We start from the raw sequence: 17,985 nt of genomic DNA on the forward strand, positions 1-17,985 counted from the left end.
TCTCACGAACAAATAAATAAAATCTTAAAAATCATAATACATTATGACCAGGTAAGTTTATCTCTCAAAAGCAATGAAAGTTCAATCAATACTAGAATATCTACCAATATAATAAATTACATTAAACAAAGAAGGTAGATAAACTACATATGCAGCAACTCAATAGAGACAGAAAATCTTTTGATTAAAAAAGCATTATGGACTTTAAAAATTTTATCAAACTGGAAATAGATGGGATCTTTTTAATAGCCACCAAAAACTTTATCAAATATTGGACTTAAGATGAAATCGAAATATTCCTTTTTAAAATCAGGAACAAGGTAAGAGTACTACTTTCATTGCTTCTATTAAGCATTTCACTGAAAGTATAAAACTGTAATTATTCACAAATAATATGATTTCCATATAGAAGACCCAACACTATTTTAAACTAATTAAGATGAATGAGGGAATTCAGCAAAGTTGTGAGATATGAATTTTTTTTAAAGATTTTATTTAGTTATTCACAAGAGAGGCAGAAGAAGAAGCAGGCTCCCTGCGGGGAGCCCAATATGCGGTTCAATCCCAGGATGATGACCTGAGCTAAAGGCAGATGCTCAACCACTGAGCCATCCAGGTGCCCCGAGACATAAAATTTTTATACAAAAATGAATTATCCTAGGGACACCTGGCTGGCTCAGTGAGTAAAGCATGCAACTCTGGATCTTGGGGTTGTGAGTTCAAGCCCCATGTTGAGTATAGAGATTACTTAAAAATAAAATCCTTAAAAGAAAATGAATTATCAGGGTGCCGGGTGGCTTAGTCAGTTAAGCATCTGACTCTTGGATTCAGCTCAGGTCATGATCCCAGGGTCTTGAGATCAAGCCCCGCAACAGGCTCCCAGCTCAGCAGGGAGTCTGTTTCTCCCCTTCTCCTCTGCCTTTCCCCCTGCTTTTTAAAAATTTGATGTCAACATCAAATAGTTAGAATGCTTAATTTCAAAACTACAACCTACAATGGCAAATAAAACTATAAAGTATCTAAGAATAAATTTAACAATAGGTGCACAAGATCTTCATAGATAAATTGTAAAATATTTCTTAATGCTACCAAAGATGACCTAAAAATTGTGAAAAATATTCAATGTTCATATCCATAGTCCATTTTTAGTTAATTTTTGTATAAGTATAAGGTTTAAGTCAAGTCTCTCTTTGTTTTTTGTTTTGGGGGAACTTTTTTGCCTAAGGATATCCAATTGCCTGGCATCATTTGTTGAATAGTCTTTTCAAGGGCAGCCCAGTGATCAGCAGTTTGGCGCTGCCTTCGGGCCGGGGGAGTGATCCTGGAGACCCAGGATCAAGTCCGTATCTGGCTCTCTGCATGGGGCCTGCTTCTCCCTCTGCCTGTGTCTCTGTGTGTGTCTCTCTCTCTGTCTCTCTCATGAATAAATAAAATCTTTAAAAAAAAAAGAACTATGAATAGTCTTTTCAAGACTATACTTCTTCCATTGAATTATTTTTGCACCACTGTCAAAAATCAATCGACCATACTTGTATGGGGGTATTTCTTAGTTCTCTATTCTATCCCTCTACCAATATCACACTGCCTTGGTTACTATAGCTATTACAGTAAGTCTTTTTTTTTTAATTTTTTTAATAAGTCTTTTTTTTTAATTTTATTTATTTATGATAGTCACACAGAGAGAGAGAGAGAGGCAGAGACATAGGCAGAGGGAGAAGCAGGCTCCATGCAGGGAGCCCAACGTGGGATTCAATCCCGGGTCTCCAGGATCGCGCCCTGGGCCAAAGGCAGGTGCTAAACCGCTGCGCCACCCAGGGATTCCCAACAGTAAGTCTTAATATATACAAATGGTTCAACATTTAAAAATCAATCAATGTAATCCATACATCAAAAAGCTAAAGAAGTCACATGATCATATAAATTGATTCATGAAAGACATCTGACAAGTTCAATATCCATTTATAATTGAAACCTGAAAAGAGAAAGGAATTCCTTCAACTTGATAAAGGATATCCACAAATAAGATACAACTAACATCAAACTTACTAGTGAAGGATTCAATGCCTTCCCTCCCAGAGCAAGAACAAAGCAAAGCTGTCCACTCTCACCACTGCTCTTTGACACAATACTAGAGGTTTTAGCAAGCATACTGTGGCAGGAAAAAAAGTGGCATACAGATCAAAAAGAAAGAAATTAAACTGTCCCTATTTGTGTATTACATGATCATCTGGGCAGAAAATTCCAGAATCTACAAAAACAAAACTCCTAAAACTAGTAAGTCCATCAAGATCAAAGGATACAAGATCTACATACGAAAATCAATTGTATTTCTGTATACTAGCAATGAACACATACAAACCAAAATTAATACCACAATGCCACTCAGAAATAAGCGAAACGCTTAGGTATAAATCTAAGAAAAAATGTACTTGTATGCTGAAAACTACAGAACACTAGTGAAAGAAATCAACTATCTAATTAAGTGGAGAGACACACTGTATTCGTAGATTGGAACATTCAGCATAATAAAGATGTCAATTCTCTCCAAATTTATGTACAGGTATAATAAATTCCTAGCAAAATCCAAGCAAGAATTTTTGTCAATGTTTTATAATTTTAAAAAATTTCTGGGGCACCTGGCTAGCTTAGTAAGTAGAGCAGGCAACTCTTGATCTCAGGGTTATAAGTTCGAGCCCCACATTGGGTATAGAGATTAAATTTTTTTTCTTAGGTCAACCAGTTTTTATGGATTTCAACTGAAAGAATGAATGTCTGTGTGCATGTGCATGTGTGTGTATATGTGTGCAGGATTAGGCCTTAATTCACTTCTGAGAAATACAACCCACTGTTATGCTTGGCTATTCATGGGAGTTGGGGGAGGTGGTTGAAAATCTCTTCCTCCTCAAGCTCATTTTATATGAAATACAAAATAGAATCACATATGAAACAAATAACTATATGGACTACTATATGCCTTGTGTCTACAAACGCTTTTACTTTGCCTTTTCTTCTTCACCCTTATCTGAGGCCAACTCAGGAGATATTTCTCTCCCTCACAGCTGCATCTCACACAAAACTAAGTGCAGACAAGGTTCTCAATAAAATCCAGAATTGACTCTTATTCTAGTCACTTTCCCACTTGGCCTCTGCAAAGCTAAAAGAAATCCAATATCCACTCAGGTCATTTTAGATCCACACAGCACTCTCCCTGCCCAAGGAATCTTACCCATCCAAGAATGCCATTTATTTTTTATCTTCCTCCACATTGTTTTCTGCCTCTATGCTCCCACTGGCACACAGGTGTCCTGGTCTCATTATGGAACACTCATTAATATTCACCAAGGGTACCCTGTGGGTGTCCTCTCTACCCACAGATGTGTCTAGACTTCCATGAATATCAGCAGTGAGAAAAGCACATTAAAAATTAGTGGTGAATCAACAGGGAGTGTACAGAGCTCTGAGGTGGGACCCACAGTGATAGGGCTGGGGGATAGCTAGAGTGGCTTGACTATGATGCGACTCACCAATCAGTCCGACAGAAGATCCTATGAGAAAGCCTAATTCCATTAAACAACTGTTCTTAGTGATGCTTTGGAATTTGGTTGGTTAATAATCCAAAAATAACTCAGCAGACTTCACTGCTCATACTTCAATCCAGAGGTCTTGATGTTGGACCCCACTGAGTTCTACAACTCTGCTAAATTCAGGGCAACCTAAAATACTCTACAATTGTCCACGTTCACATGGTAGTCATGGCCAAAACACTGCCTTCTGCTTCACTGCAGTGGTGAATAGAATGAATTATAATTAATGAATCAATGCATATTTACCACCTGAGCACCCTCTCAGTGCCAGGTGCCATACCAAGCACACTGGTAGATCAAGTGTCAAACCAGTCATGGCCTCTGATCTCTAAGATTTTATAACCTAATGGCAAGAGAGCAGTCATCACACAAGACACAACTAAGGACTCTTCAATAACATAGTGAGGTCAGGGGCCAGTTGCTCAGTGGTTTAATGTCTTCCTTTGGCTCAGGTCGGGATCCCAGGGTCCTGGGATTGAGTCCCATATCAGTTCCTTGCAGGAAGTCTGCTTCTCCCTCTGCCTATGTCTCTGTGTCTCCCATGAATAAATAAATAAAATCTTAAAAAAAAACCAGACTGAATTCTACATTTGTAGGTAAGTTAAAAGGGGGAGTGATCAAAACACAGGGAAATGTCAAGAAAGACATCAGGGATCGGGGCAAGATTTTTTTCTGGGTCTTGCAGGATGACTGATGATTTGATGGGTAGAAAGGAGAACAGAAGTTGTTTGAAGCATAAGGAACTTGCCAGTCCCACAGAAAGAGGGAGCAGTCCAACTAGCTACTATGCCCACATCCAGAACTACTTTGGGTTACTCTGCCACCATGAATGGGAAGCACATGGAAATGACAGCCACTGCAGATAACCCAGATGGATGTCCATCTCACCAATTTCTCCCTGGAACTTGAGGGAATCAGCTACTGACACTTCAGGAAAGCACATCTTAGTGATAGAAATCTAGACTTGGCAGTAAGACCAACTCAAGTTCACTGCTTAGGTGACCTCAGGCAAGCTATTTTTACTCACTAAGCCTCCCTTCCTGGTGCTCCAAATGACACTAATAAAGGTACCAAACTCACAGGACTATTATGAAGAATAAATAAAATAATATATGCAACACTGCCCAGAACACAATGCATACTTCTAAAAAGTAACTCTTGTTATTGTTTTATACAGTCAATATTCATGACAATTTATCCACATAGTTATTCTTCATTCCTTCTGGCATCCTTGTGCTTCAATCTGGAATCCTTTTCCTTCTGCTCAAAGAATCGTTTTAGTATTTCGCTTAGGATAGATCTGCTAGTGAAGAATTCTCTGTTTGTATGCCCAAAGATGCTTTATTTCACCTTAGCTTTTTTTTTGGGGGGGGGGGAGATTTATTCATTCACTTTGAGAGAGAGAGAGAGAGAGAGAGAGAGAACACACATGCATGCACTCACAAGAATAGGGAGAGGTGCAGAGGGAAAGGAGAGAGAGAATCCCAAGAAGACTCCCCACTGAGTTCAGAGCCCAATGTGGGGCTCGATCTCTCGACCCATAAGATCATGACCTGAGTTGAAATCAAGAGTCAGAGGGTGCCTGGGTAGCTCAGTCAGTTAAATGTATGCCTTCAGCATGATCCTAGGGTCTTTGATTCAAGCCCCAGGTCAGGCTCCCTGCCCAGCGGACAGCCTGCTTCTCCCTTTCCCTCTGCTGCTTCCTCTGCTTGTGCTTTCTCTCTGGCTCTCTCTCTCAAATAAATAAATGAAATCAAGAGTCAAATACCCAACGGACTGCGCCACCCCTCACCTTTTGAAGGATATCTTCAATGGGTATAGAAAGCTAGATTAGCAAATATTTTCTTTTAGCACTTTGAAGATACCATCACATTGTCTTCTGGCTACCATAACTTCTGGTGAGAAGCCAAGCTGTTGATCTTACTGCTGTTTGTTTGAAAGTAATGTACAGGGCTGCCTGGGTGGCTCAGTGGTTGAGTGTCTGCCTTTGGCTCAGGGCATGATCCCAGAGTCCCGGGATCGAGTCCCACATCGGGGTCCCTGCATGGAGCCTGCTCCTCCCTCTGTCTGTGTCTCTCCGCCTCTCTCTCTCTCTCTCTCTCTCTCTCTCTCTCTTCTCTCATAAATAAATGAGTAAAGTATTTTTTTAAAAAGTAATATACATTTCCTCTTCTTTGGCTACCTCACAATTTTTTACTGTCTTTTGTTTCTGACCATTTTACTATGATAAGTTTATATATATGTAGTTTTCTTTGCATTTGTCTTAAGGTTCATGGTTCTTCTTGAACCTATAATTTGATATATTTTACCACTTTCATAAAATTCTTGATTATTTCTTCAAATATTGTTTCTGTCCCATTGCACTCTCCTCTCTTTCTGGGATTTCCCACCCATGCATGTTAGACCTCTTTATCATGCTCTTTCTATCTCTTATACTCTTTTCTGAATTCACATTTTCATTTTCAATCTGGATATTTCCTATCTTCCAGATCACTATTCTCTTCATGTGTGTTAAATGTGCTGTTAACTAGAACTCATATAGGAATTCAGCCATGTGGCAGGATGTAAAACCAATGCAGAGAAATCAGTTGCATTTCTATACACTAACAGTGAGATAGAAGAAAGAGAAAGAGTCAATCCCATTTACAATTGTACCCAAAACCACAAGATACCTAGGAATAAATCTAACCAAAGAGGCAAAGGATCTACACTCAGAAAACTATAGAACATTCATGAAAGAAATTGAGGAAGACACAAAGAAATGGAAAAACATTCCATGGTCATGGACTGGAAGAATATTGTTAAAATGTCTATGCTATCTAGAGCAATCTATACATTCAATGCAATTCCTATCAAAAGACCATCAACTTCTTTCACAGAGTTGGAATAAATAATCCTAAAATTTGTATGGAACCAGAAAAGACCTCTAATAGCCAAAGGAATGTTGAAAAAGGAAACCAAAAGTAGTGGCATCACAATTCCAGACTTCAAGCTCTATTATAAAGCTGTAAGCATCAAGACAGTATGGTACTGGCACAAAAATAGACACACAGATCAATGGAACAGAATAGAGAACCCAGAAATGGACCCTCAACTCTTTCACAAAGAAGAAAAGAATATTCAGTGTGAAAAAAAAACAGTCTCTTCAACAAATGGTACCGGGAAAATTGAGCAGCCACATGCAGAAGAATGAAACTAGACCATTTTCTCATACCATACACAAAAATAGACTCAAAATGGATGAAAGACCTAAATGTGAGACAGGAATCCATCAAAATCCTAGAAGAGAACACAGGCACCAACCTTTGTGACCTCAGCCGCAGCAACTTCTTACTAGACACGTCTCCAAAGACAAGGGAAACAAAGGCAAAAATGAACTCTTGGGACTTCATCAAGATAAAAAGCTTTTGCACAGCAAAGGAAACAGTCAACAAAACCAAAAGACAACCAACAGAATGGGAAAAGATATTTATTTGCAAATGACATGTCACATAAAGGGACAGTATCCAAAATCTAGAAAGAACTTATCAAACTCAATCTCCAAAGGACAAATAATCCAATCAAGAAACGGGCAGAAAACATGAGCACACATTTCTCCAAAGACATACAAATGGCCAACAGGCACATGAAAAAATGCTCAACATCACTAGGCATCAGGGAAATACAAATCAAAACCACAATGAGATACTACCTCACACCAGTCAGAACGCCTAAAACTAATAAGTCAGCAAACAATAGATGTTGGTAAGGATGCAGAGAAAGGGGAACCCTTGTACACTGTTGGTGGGAATACAAGCTGGTGCAGCCACTCTGAAAAACAGTATGGATGTTCCTCAGAAAGTTGAAAATAGAGCTACTCTACCCAACAATTGCACTGCTGTGTATTTACCCCAAAGATACAAATGCAGTAATCCAAAGGAGCACTTGCACCCCAATGTTTATAGCAGCAGTGTCTGTGTCTACAATAACCAAATTATGGGAAAAGCTCCTATGTCCATTGATAGATGAATGGATAAAGAAGATGTGGTACACACACACACACACACACACACACACACACACACAATGGAGTATTAGCCATCAAAAAATTGAAATCTTGCCATTTGCAACAACATGGATGGAACTAAAGGATATTATGCTAAGCAAATAAGTCAATCAGAGAAAACAACTATCATATGATCTTACTCATACGGAATTTAAGAAACAAAACAGGATCACAGGGGAAGAGAGGAAAAAATAAAACAAGATAAAACTGAAAAAAAAAGACAAAATCAGAAAGGGAGACAAACCATAAGAGATTATTAATCTTAATCATAGGGAACAAACTGAGGGTTGCTGGAGGGGAGGGGGTGTGGAGAGATGGGGTAACTGGGTGATGGGCATTAAGGAAGGCACGGGATATAATGAGCACTGGGTGTTATATAAGACTGATAAATCACTGACCTCTACCTCTGAAACCAATAATGCATTATATGCTAATTAATTGAATTTAAATTTAAAAAATAAATTACCGTTAAACCCATATTGTTTTGGCATTTTTCAGTTCTAGAATTTTTCTCTTTTTTGTTTATAGATTCCAGTTCTCTGTTGAAATTCTCCATCTTGGGATCCCTGGGTGGCGCAGCGGTTTGGCGCCTGCCTTTGGCCCAGGGTGCGATCCTGGAGACCCGGGATCGAATCCCACATTGGGCTCCCGGTGCATGGAGCCTGCTTCTCCCTCTGCCTGTGTCTCTGCGCCTCTCTCTCTCTCTGTGATTATCATAAATAAATAAAAATTTTAAAAATTTTTAAAAAAAAGAAATTCTCCATCTTCTCATGGAACTTCCTGAATATATTACTTATTTGTTTTAAAGCCCATTTATGCTCATTCTAAGATCTGTGTTTTGGGGGCACCTTGGTGTGTCAGTTAATTAAGCATCCCACTCTTGATTCTCACGATCCTGAGATCAAGCCCCATACTGGGCTCTGAGTTGAGCATGGAGCCTGCTTAAGATCCTCTCCCTCTGCCCCTTCCCCCACCTTTCCAACACTCTCTAAAACATACACACACGTATATGTATATACACACATACATACATATATGTCTTTTACAGGTTTATTTCTTTTTTTTAAGATTTATGTATTCATTTTAGTGAGAGAAAGAAAAAGCATGAGTGGAGGGGCAGAGGGAAAGAGAAACTCAAGAAGAAACTCATACTAGACTCAGTGCCTAGTATGGAGCTGGATGCAGGGCTCGATCCCACAACTCTGAGATCATGACCTGAGCCAAAATCCAGAGTCAGATGCTTAACACACTGAGCCATTCAGGTGCCCCTACAGGTTTATCTCTATTATCTGTTTTTTCTCCATGGTTTTGGTCATGTGGTCCTGTTTCTTGAGATGACTCACATACCTGAAGCTTAATAATAATCATTTCCCGGGATCCCTGGGTGGCGCAGCGGTTTGGCGCCTGCCTTTGGCCCGGGGCACGATCCTGGAGACCCGGGATCGAATCCCACGTCGGGCTCCCGGTGCATGGAGCCTGCTTCTCCCTCTGCCTGTGTCTCTGCCTCTCTCTCTCTCTCTGTGACTATCATAAATAAATAAAAATTTAAAAAATTTAAAAAAAAAAATAATAATCATTTCCCAACTAGGCCCTTAACTCCACCTACTTCTCTGAATTTAGTTTTCTTTTTTTTTAAGATCTTATTTTTATATAAAAATAATGTCACTCAATGTCACATGCTCCATCAACTGAGCCAGCCAGGCACCCCTGAATTTAGTCTTCTTAACCTCTCCCTCCTTACCAGGTGACATTTTGATAGAACTCTAAAAAGTTTATGTCCTGATCCTTTAAACATAGAATAACTTTGCTATACTTCTTTCCTTATAACAACCAAAATGGTATCTGAGGATCTTATGAACCGATCTCAACTTTCTCACCTTTCTCCTCATATATCCTACAATCCAGCGGAGTAGAACCAGTTACCATCATGTGTTGCTCTATTTTTAATTGCTTGCTGCTCTGTTTTTCCACCCCAGACCATATTTTAGCATGCAGGGTACCCCTAATCTCGTTTTACCTGCCCAAACTCTATTATCTAAGTCTCAGATTAAATGGCATCTTCCATAATTAAACCTTGAATCCTCAGAAAGTGTATTAGTCTCATCCTTCTTTGAACTCCAAGAGTCTTTTTTAGGAATGTTATTTATGCCCAGGTCCTATTTCCACCACCAGCTAATTGAGGATGGGGGTATACAGTCAATATTTCTGTCTTCCAAGGATCCATTCTCCCTTCTAGTGGCATAGTTACATGCTCAACTGACTTTCCCCTCAGGAGCCACCTCTCTTTACTCTCTGGCTAGGTAGTTCTAATAGAACCAACTCCCACCCCTGGCTCACAGAACCTGCACACCTCAGCCAAGGAATTTGTGTGGAATTTGGGGAATGGATAAACTGGAAGGATGTCACACTGTATCATTTCTCTACCTAAAGCCTTGGAAAGGCCCCCATTTCACTTAGAGGAGAAGCCTAGAAGGCTCTAGATAGATCTTGCCTTCCCCTCCTCTTTGACCTTTTCTTCTGCTATTCTTTCCTCATGTGTACTTCAGCCACACCGGCTGCTTTGATTCCTCAGACATGCCAGGCATAATCTCATTTTAATGCCTTTACTCAGGATGCCTGGGTGGCTCAGCGGTTGAGTGCCTGCCTTTGGCTCAGGGCGTGATCCCGGGATTCGGGATCAAGTTCCACATTGGGCTACTTGCATGGAGCCTGCTTCTCCCTCTGCCTGTGTCTCTGCCTCTCTGCCTCTCTGTGTGTCTCTCTCTCTTTCCCTCTCCCTCTTTCTTTCCCTCTCCCTCTCTATCTCTCATGAATAAATAAATAAAATCTTTAAAAATAATAATAATGCCTTTACTCTATCTGGTCCTTCTGCCAGGCCAACCCTCCCTCAGACGTCCATCTGACCGACTCCAAATGGAGACCTAAAGGAGTCTGTGCAAATCACTTCTCAGCAAGGCTTATTATCCTGAGCCCCCCTTTACTGCTGGCACACACAATCCCAACATTCCTGATGCCCCTCATTCTCTCCTTTTACGAGATCACTTCTCTCTTTCTAATAGACTCTATAATTTGCTTATTCTTGCCTTTACTTATATTTATATCTAATATATAAATACACACACACACACACACACACACACACACACACACTAGAATCTAAGGCACCAGGAGCAGGAATCTTTGCCTGCTGGGCTCACTGATATCTCCAAAGCCCTAGAACAGCGCCTGGCTCAGGGAAAGCACTGAAATAAATATGCACTGACTGTTGCTCAATTTGGAAATAGCCCTCATTTCTATGAGCAGCATCCCTGCATCATACCTTCATTTTGGTACTTGAAAGATGCTGATGCTTAGGTAGGGTGAATGTTCCATGAAAGCTCCAACTTCAGAGGCTGCTACAGGTATGTCTGCTCTCATAGGCAGGGACACTCCCTTGCCCTGCTGCCACCATATTTCTCCCCTCACTTGAAGAGAAATTCTATTAATCATGCAGAGAAACCAAGTCAGGGAGAAACAGACTTCAATTAAACCCTGGGAAATTGGGCAGCCCTGGTGGCACAGCGGTTTAGCGTCGCCTGCGGCCTGGGGTGTGATCCTGGAGACCAGGGATCGAGTCCCATGTTGGGCTTCCTGTGTGGAGCCTGCTTCTCCCTCTGCCTGTGTCTCTGCCTCTCTCTGTCTCTATGAATAAATAAAATCTAAAAACAAAAACAAAAACAAAAAAACCCTGGGAAACTGAGATTGAGCTAGATAGATACTCCAAGTAAAATGAATGTGTCAAAATGTAGTGAAATAAATCTGGGACTAGAGTAAATCAGAAACTCAATGTGGTTCAAATGGCCTCTGGATGTCAAAATGTAAATGTTAACCAAAGATGCTTTTGCACCTCACAGACTCTTTTTTTGTCTATAATTTCACATTATCTTCATAACAACTCTAAGAAAGAAGTCATCCCCATCCTAGAAAGTGAGGAACTGGTGTTCCAGGAAATGAAAAGATGCCTCCAAAGCCATACAGCTATGTGGGGATGCTAGAAGACAGATCTCATGACTGAGCACAGAAATTTTCCCACTGGGGTGTCTGAAGCCCAGGGGTATGTGGGGTGTGCCTGGGGGACCCAAAGTCACAGCACAGATATGACATGGCACTTCTGTCCTGGGGTTCAAAGAAATAAAAGGTATTACTCTTATATTAAAACAAATGGGGCAGCCTGGTGGCTCAGTGGTTTAGCACCGCCTTCAGCCCCAGGGCGTGATCCTGGAGAACTCGACATACTTTAAAAAAAAAAAATTAGACTTAACAAAATTTCCATATTTATAGAAGTCAGCTTAAAGCCCTGTAGCACCCTCCCAACCCCTGCCTCAGTCTTACATTAACCAGCTGTGTGATTTTAGAGAAGTTACTTACTTTCTCTAAGTCTAATTTGGGGATGTGTATTGAAATAATAATGCCTTCCTCATAGACTTGTTAAGAACATTAAATTAAGATACGTAAGAGAAGGGCGGCTAGGTGGCTCAATCAGTTAAGTGTCTGCCTTCAGCTCAAGTCATGATCCCAGGGTCTTGGATAAAGTCCTGTGTCCAGCTCCCTCAGCAGGGAGTCTCCTCCTTCCTCTCCCTCTGCTCCTCCCCCTTGCTCATGTGCACACACTCTTTCAAATAAATAAAATCTTTTTTTAAAAAAGATACATAATAGAAACCCTAAAAACAGACCCTGGCAAAGGAAAAAAGAATGAACACATTTATTTATCATTATTATGTTGTAATATTTTTTTAAAAACACATATGGAAAACAAGAAGCAATCATCCCATTAAAAGTCCCCAAACTCCTAACATGTCCGATGTAAGGTTTCACTTGAGAAGCAAGAACAGGAAAAGATTTAGAGACTACAAATTGCAAACATGATTAGGGGTAAAAAGGCAAGATGTTTCAGAAAGGTTAAAGGAACTGATTTTCTTTGAACTTGAGGAGGAAAGAGCTGAGAGACTTGGAACCTTCATGAAGTAAAGAGAAGACTGGCTCTGGTCCACCGTTGCCAGGGCTGCAAGGGGTGCCACTCTGACCCCAGTTGGGGTGAGAAAGGGAGGGCTGACCAGGCATCGGGGGCATCTGTGTGGCTATCAGGAATCTGAGAGGAATGGAGCCCATTCTCCTGGAGATTTCCCTGGAGATCCTATAGTACAGGACACTGGCACATAGATGAGGAGGAGCTGATCTTGAAGCAGAAAGTTTGGCCATCAGTATGGTAAAATCTGATGCACCATGAGTCCATATTTCCCCATTATCTTCTTTGCTGGTCCTGCCTGGCTGCCCCACGGTCCTGTTTTACTTACTATGTTAAGTCATTTATGGCTCCAGAGGATAAATGCAACCCCCAAGGTATTATCTTATCTGTTGAGTCACCAAGTCTTTTTTTTTTTTTAAGATTTCATTTATTTATTTGAGAGAGAGAGAGCATGAACAGCAGAGGGACAAGTAGACTCTCTGATGAGCAGGGAGCCTAATATGGGGCTCGATCCCAGGACCCCAGGATCATGACCTGAGCTGAAGGCAGATGCTCAACCGAGCCACCCAGGCACCCCAGAATCATTAAGTCTTTAACACTAGAACTCATTAAACAAGCTCCTGTCAACCACTAGAACACCCTGGAAAGGGACGCAGAACAAGTATGTTGTGAGATTTCAAGGAGAGAAAGGCTGGGGACCACCAGGGGAGGGGCCTGGCAGCACTGGAAGGAGCGGGGTGGGGGGACACCTCATCTCCTCACAAACCCTCCACTCACGCTACTTCCAGAGGCTCTGCCCAGTCAGGGGAGCTCTGGGAAGGCAGGACCTTGGTCTCGATGACTTTATTCCTGGGTCTAAAAGAGCTCGCACCCACCCTCACGTGGGCACACTTGCACACATGCAGCTGACCACTCACGGCCATCTCCGCAGCTGCAGCTGGGGCCTCTGTCTAGATCGTGCTTCATCACTTCCTGCTCTTAAGGCTTCCAGTTCTAAATCTGGGCTACAGACATTCTCTGAGACCATTGGGTCCTCTCGGCATCCCCTGCCCCCCCAGCCCACATTGGTCCAGCGTCTCTCCCTGCCTCTTCCCCATGGAGGCCCCTGATGCCCTGCTCCCTCTTTCTGTCTCTCCCCCTCTCAGGTCTCCCCATCCCTCTCCCACAGGTCTGACCTGCCCATCTATCTCATCTCCTTCCCCAGGCTGTCCCCCCTCGTACCCTGATCTGTCTTGTCCCCCCTTATTCACCACAACTCTTCTCCCACCCAGTTCTGCCTTGCTATGTACCCTGACTCTGTCCCTGGGCTGTTACTCTGTCTTCTGGCTCCATCCTCCTGACCCCTCTATCCCACATCTGGAGCTACACAAGGTTCTCAATGGAGAGAGAGGGGCAAAACTATTCATGGGGCCTGAAGTGGGATGTCAATCCCCCTCCCTAATATAAAAAAAAGTACCTGGTACATCATAGGTGTTCAATAAATACCAAAAAACCGGCTCTCCGCTCCTCCCCATTCGACAGACAGCCACATCTTCTGGTGCAGCGCCAGCCACGTCCCCGAGACATGATGGTGAAGGCTGGAGTGAACGGATTTGGCCGTATTGGGTGCCTGGTCACCAGGGCTGCTTTTAACTCTGGCAAAGTGGATATTGTCGCCATCAATGACCCCTTCATTGACCTCAACTACATGGTGTACATGTTCCAGTATGATTCTACCCACGGCAAATTCTACGGCACCATCATGGCTGAGAACGGGAAACTTGTCATCAATAGGAAGTCCATCTCCATCTTCCAGGAGCAAGGTCCCACCAACATCAAATGGGGTGATGCTGATGCTAAGTATGTTGTGGAGTCCACTGGGGTCTTCACCACCATGGAGAAGGCTGGGGCTCACTTGAAGGGTGGGGCCAAGAGAGTCATCATCTCTGTTCCTTCTGCTGATGCCCCCACGTTTGTTTTGGGCGTGAACCACGAGAAGTATGACAACTCCCTCAAGATTGTCAGCAATTGGGCAGCTTGGGTGGCTCAGCAGTTTAGCACCACCTTCAGCCTGGGGTGTGAACCTGGAGACCCGGGATCGAGTCCCAAGTCAGGCTCCCTGCATGGAGCCTGCTTCTCCCTCTGCCTGGGTCTCTGCCTCAATCTCTCTCTCTCTCTCTCTCTCTGTCATGAATAAATAAATAAAATCTTTAAAAAAAAAAAAAAAGATTGTCAGCAATGCCTCCTGTACCACCAACTGCTTGGCTCCTCTGGCCAAAGTCATCCATGACCACTTCAGCATCATGGAGGGCCTCATTACCACCATCCATGCCATCACTGCCACCCAGAAGACCATGGACGGGCCCTCTGGGAAGCTGTGGCGTGACGGCCGAGGGGCTGCCCAGAACATCATCCCTGCTTCCACTGACACCACCAAGGTTGTGGGGGCAAGGTCATCCCTGAGCTGAATGGGAAGCTCACTGGCATGGCCTTCCATGTCCCCACCCGCAACGTGTCAGTTGTGGATCTGACCTGCCGCCTGGAGAAAGCTGCCAAATATGACAACATCAAGAAGGTGGTGAAGCAAGCATTGGAGGGCCCCCTCAAGGGCATCCTGGGCTACACTGAGAACCAAGTTGTCTCCTGTGACTTCAACAGTGACACCCACTCTTCCACCTTCAACCCCGGAGTTGGCATTGCTTTCAATGACCACTTCGTCAAGCTCATTTCCTGGTCTGTGGACCTCATAGTCCACATGGCCTCCAAGGAGTAAGAGCCTCCTGGACCACCAGCCCCAGCAAGAACAAGAGGAAGAGAGAGGCCCTCAGCTGCTGGGAAGTCCCTGCCCCAACTTAATCCCCCAACACACTGAGAATCTCCTGACCTCCAATTTACATCCCAGACCCCGAGAAAGGGGAGGGGCTTGGGGAGCCCTACCTTGTCATGTACCATCAATAAAGTATACCATACCCAGCCAAATACATACATACATACATACCAATAAAACAATGAGTGAATAGATGAATACTAACTGAATGACACTGGAAAGCACAAGAGTGGAGAGGATACCTGACATCCTCATCCCAGAATATTCTGCAGCACAGATTATTTCTCAGGGGTGAGCAACACTGTGGGCAATTCCTGCTTTCTGGGGAGAGGGATCCTGCAACAGAGATCATGCCATCGCCCAGGGGAAGCCAGAATGACTTCCAAGGCTCAGGACTTGGCTGGCTGTTGTTTCAGATGAGGGACAGAACAACCCTGAGGGAACAATGACACTCCATCTGCTACTTAAAGTCCCCTGTACCCTCAAAACTCCCTCTGGGCAAAACACAACAGAAGCACAAGATTCATGGTATTCTCTCTTTCCTCAGGGGGCTCTAAGTCCCTAGAATCCCTGGTCAAAGTCCCTTTTGATAGGTAAGCTCATCCTACAACATCATCCTGCAATGTGCCCAGATGCTGGGCAAGGGGGGTAATAACCACTGTGAACAGAATCTGGCACCTGCCTTCAGTCTCAATTTGGTGACGCCCAGGAACCCAGAGAAGTAGGGGATGGCTGAGTTCAGCAGGCAGTAGCTGGGGCTTCCAGGAAGTGGATCAGAACGGGGCCAGGATTCATACCAGGAATGGAGGCTGAGGGGAAGAGTCTGTGCAAGGGCCAGGAGTCCAGGATAAAAGACCTGTTTCAGGCCTGCTAGGGTGGGTGCCCCTTGCTACTTGCACCACTGGGCTCAGCAGGGTGCCCCAGAGACCCTGGCCAGGTGAGATCTACCTGCCTGCTCCATCCCCACCCTCAGTGTTCATCAGAGGAACCTTCCCTCTGGGCAGGAAGCTCTGTGGATGCTGAGCAGGGCCTCGGCATTAGTCAGCATCATCAGGACATCACTCCCTCCACCTGGGCTCCCTCCATCTGGGCTCCCCGAAGGAAATCAGCACTTGTTTCCAGGCCTGGTCGTCAAGGTGGCCCTGCCACAGTTAACCCATTGCACACAGGACAGGTCATTAAGACATCCACCTGCCTGCCGCACCCACACCAGCTCACCCTGGTGGCCTTCTGGCAGAGGCCAGGAAGCGCCAAGGGAGGAGTTGAGGCGTGAGGTGCTACTGCCCTCTGCTGGCAGCTTCCAGATATTCCACACTGGTGCCAAGGAAAAGGCCCAACAGGCAAAAAGGGCAGGCATCCTCTCTCCTTCCACTCATCCTTACACTGGAGGATACACAGGACTGCCAGCTCCCCCTGGGGCCAAGGAAATGGCCGCACCAAGGAGAGCTAGCCAGCTCTAGCCAGCCAGAGACAGAACAGAAAGCACAGAAGAGGAACGAGGAAGACAAAAGCAGAAAGAAGGAAGCTCACCAACCTCTCCTGAGTAACAGCCCCCTCCATTTACACCGTCCTTCACAGGATAGAGCACTGAAGCACACTGGACAACTCCAAATGGCATAGCAGCGCAGGTATGGGTTACCTCCATTTTGCAGATGAGAAAGGTATAGGCCCAGAGAGTTGATGTCCCTCACCTACAGTCACACAGCCAAGTGTGGAATGTGACCCACAGCACAGGGTCTGCCTTCCTTGTCCAGGGCTCTGACAGATAAACAAGTGTTTCTGGTCCTCTGTTACACATCTCAGAACGTCTGCAATCACGAGATCTTGTACTGAAAAAAAGCATGTGCCTCCCCACCACTAGATGTGATTGACCTGACTGGTCATCTGGCCACTGCCAGGCGTGGTCTGAGATAGGCTGGGTCTGGTTACCATCTGTGTTCTCTGTAACAGGCTGAAAAGCACATAAACAGAGATGAGCAAAGTTCTGAGAAAACAGAACACCTTAGAGCCCCCCACCCCCACCTATGTAACAGGTAGACAGTCCCTAGGATGCTTACATGCTGGGCTAACCCCTACAAGGCTGCAGCTCAGATGATCTGCTTGCTTAACACCACACTCCTGTGGCTTCCAATAAGTGACTAGTGTGGCCATCACTGAAGAGAAGCCTAGGCCTCAAATAAAGGTAGCCAGGGGCTCTGGGCTCAACACATCCCCATATCCTCTCTGGTTTGGGGGTCTTTTTCCTCTTCTCCCCTGGAGACAGATTATGCCCTGATCAGTGTCCCCAATCTATCTACCTTCTCTCCTATCCTCTGTTTCTGGTTGGTCTCCCACAGCTCCTGCCATAGCCACTGCCTTCCTCCTTCCCTCCTGCCCTTCGCCCAGGGTCAAGGGCAGGGCTGGCCCTCCCAAGCAGGATGAAACTGATTGGAAAGAAGCAAGCACATCCCTCATCCTTGCTTCTCTGAGTCAGCCACAAGCAATAGTAAAATGCATCCCCTGCTCTGGACCGAGGAGCAGGTGACAAATGGGCAACTTGTTCTTC

This window comes from Canis lupus, chromosome 14 (assembly GCF_011100685.1).
Source record: "Canis lupus familiaris isolate Mischka breed German Shepherd chromosome 14, alternate assembly UU_Cfam_GSD_1.0, whole genome shotgun sequence".
Lineage (NCBI taxonomy): Eukaryota > Metazoa > Chordata > Mammalia > Carnivora > Canidae > Canis > Canis lupus.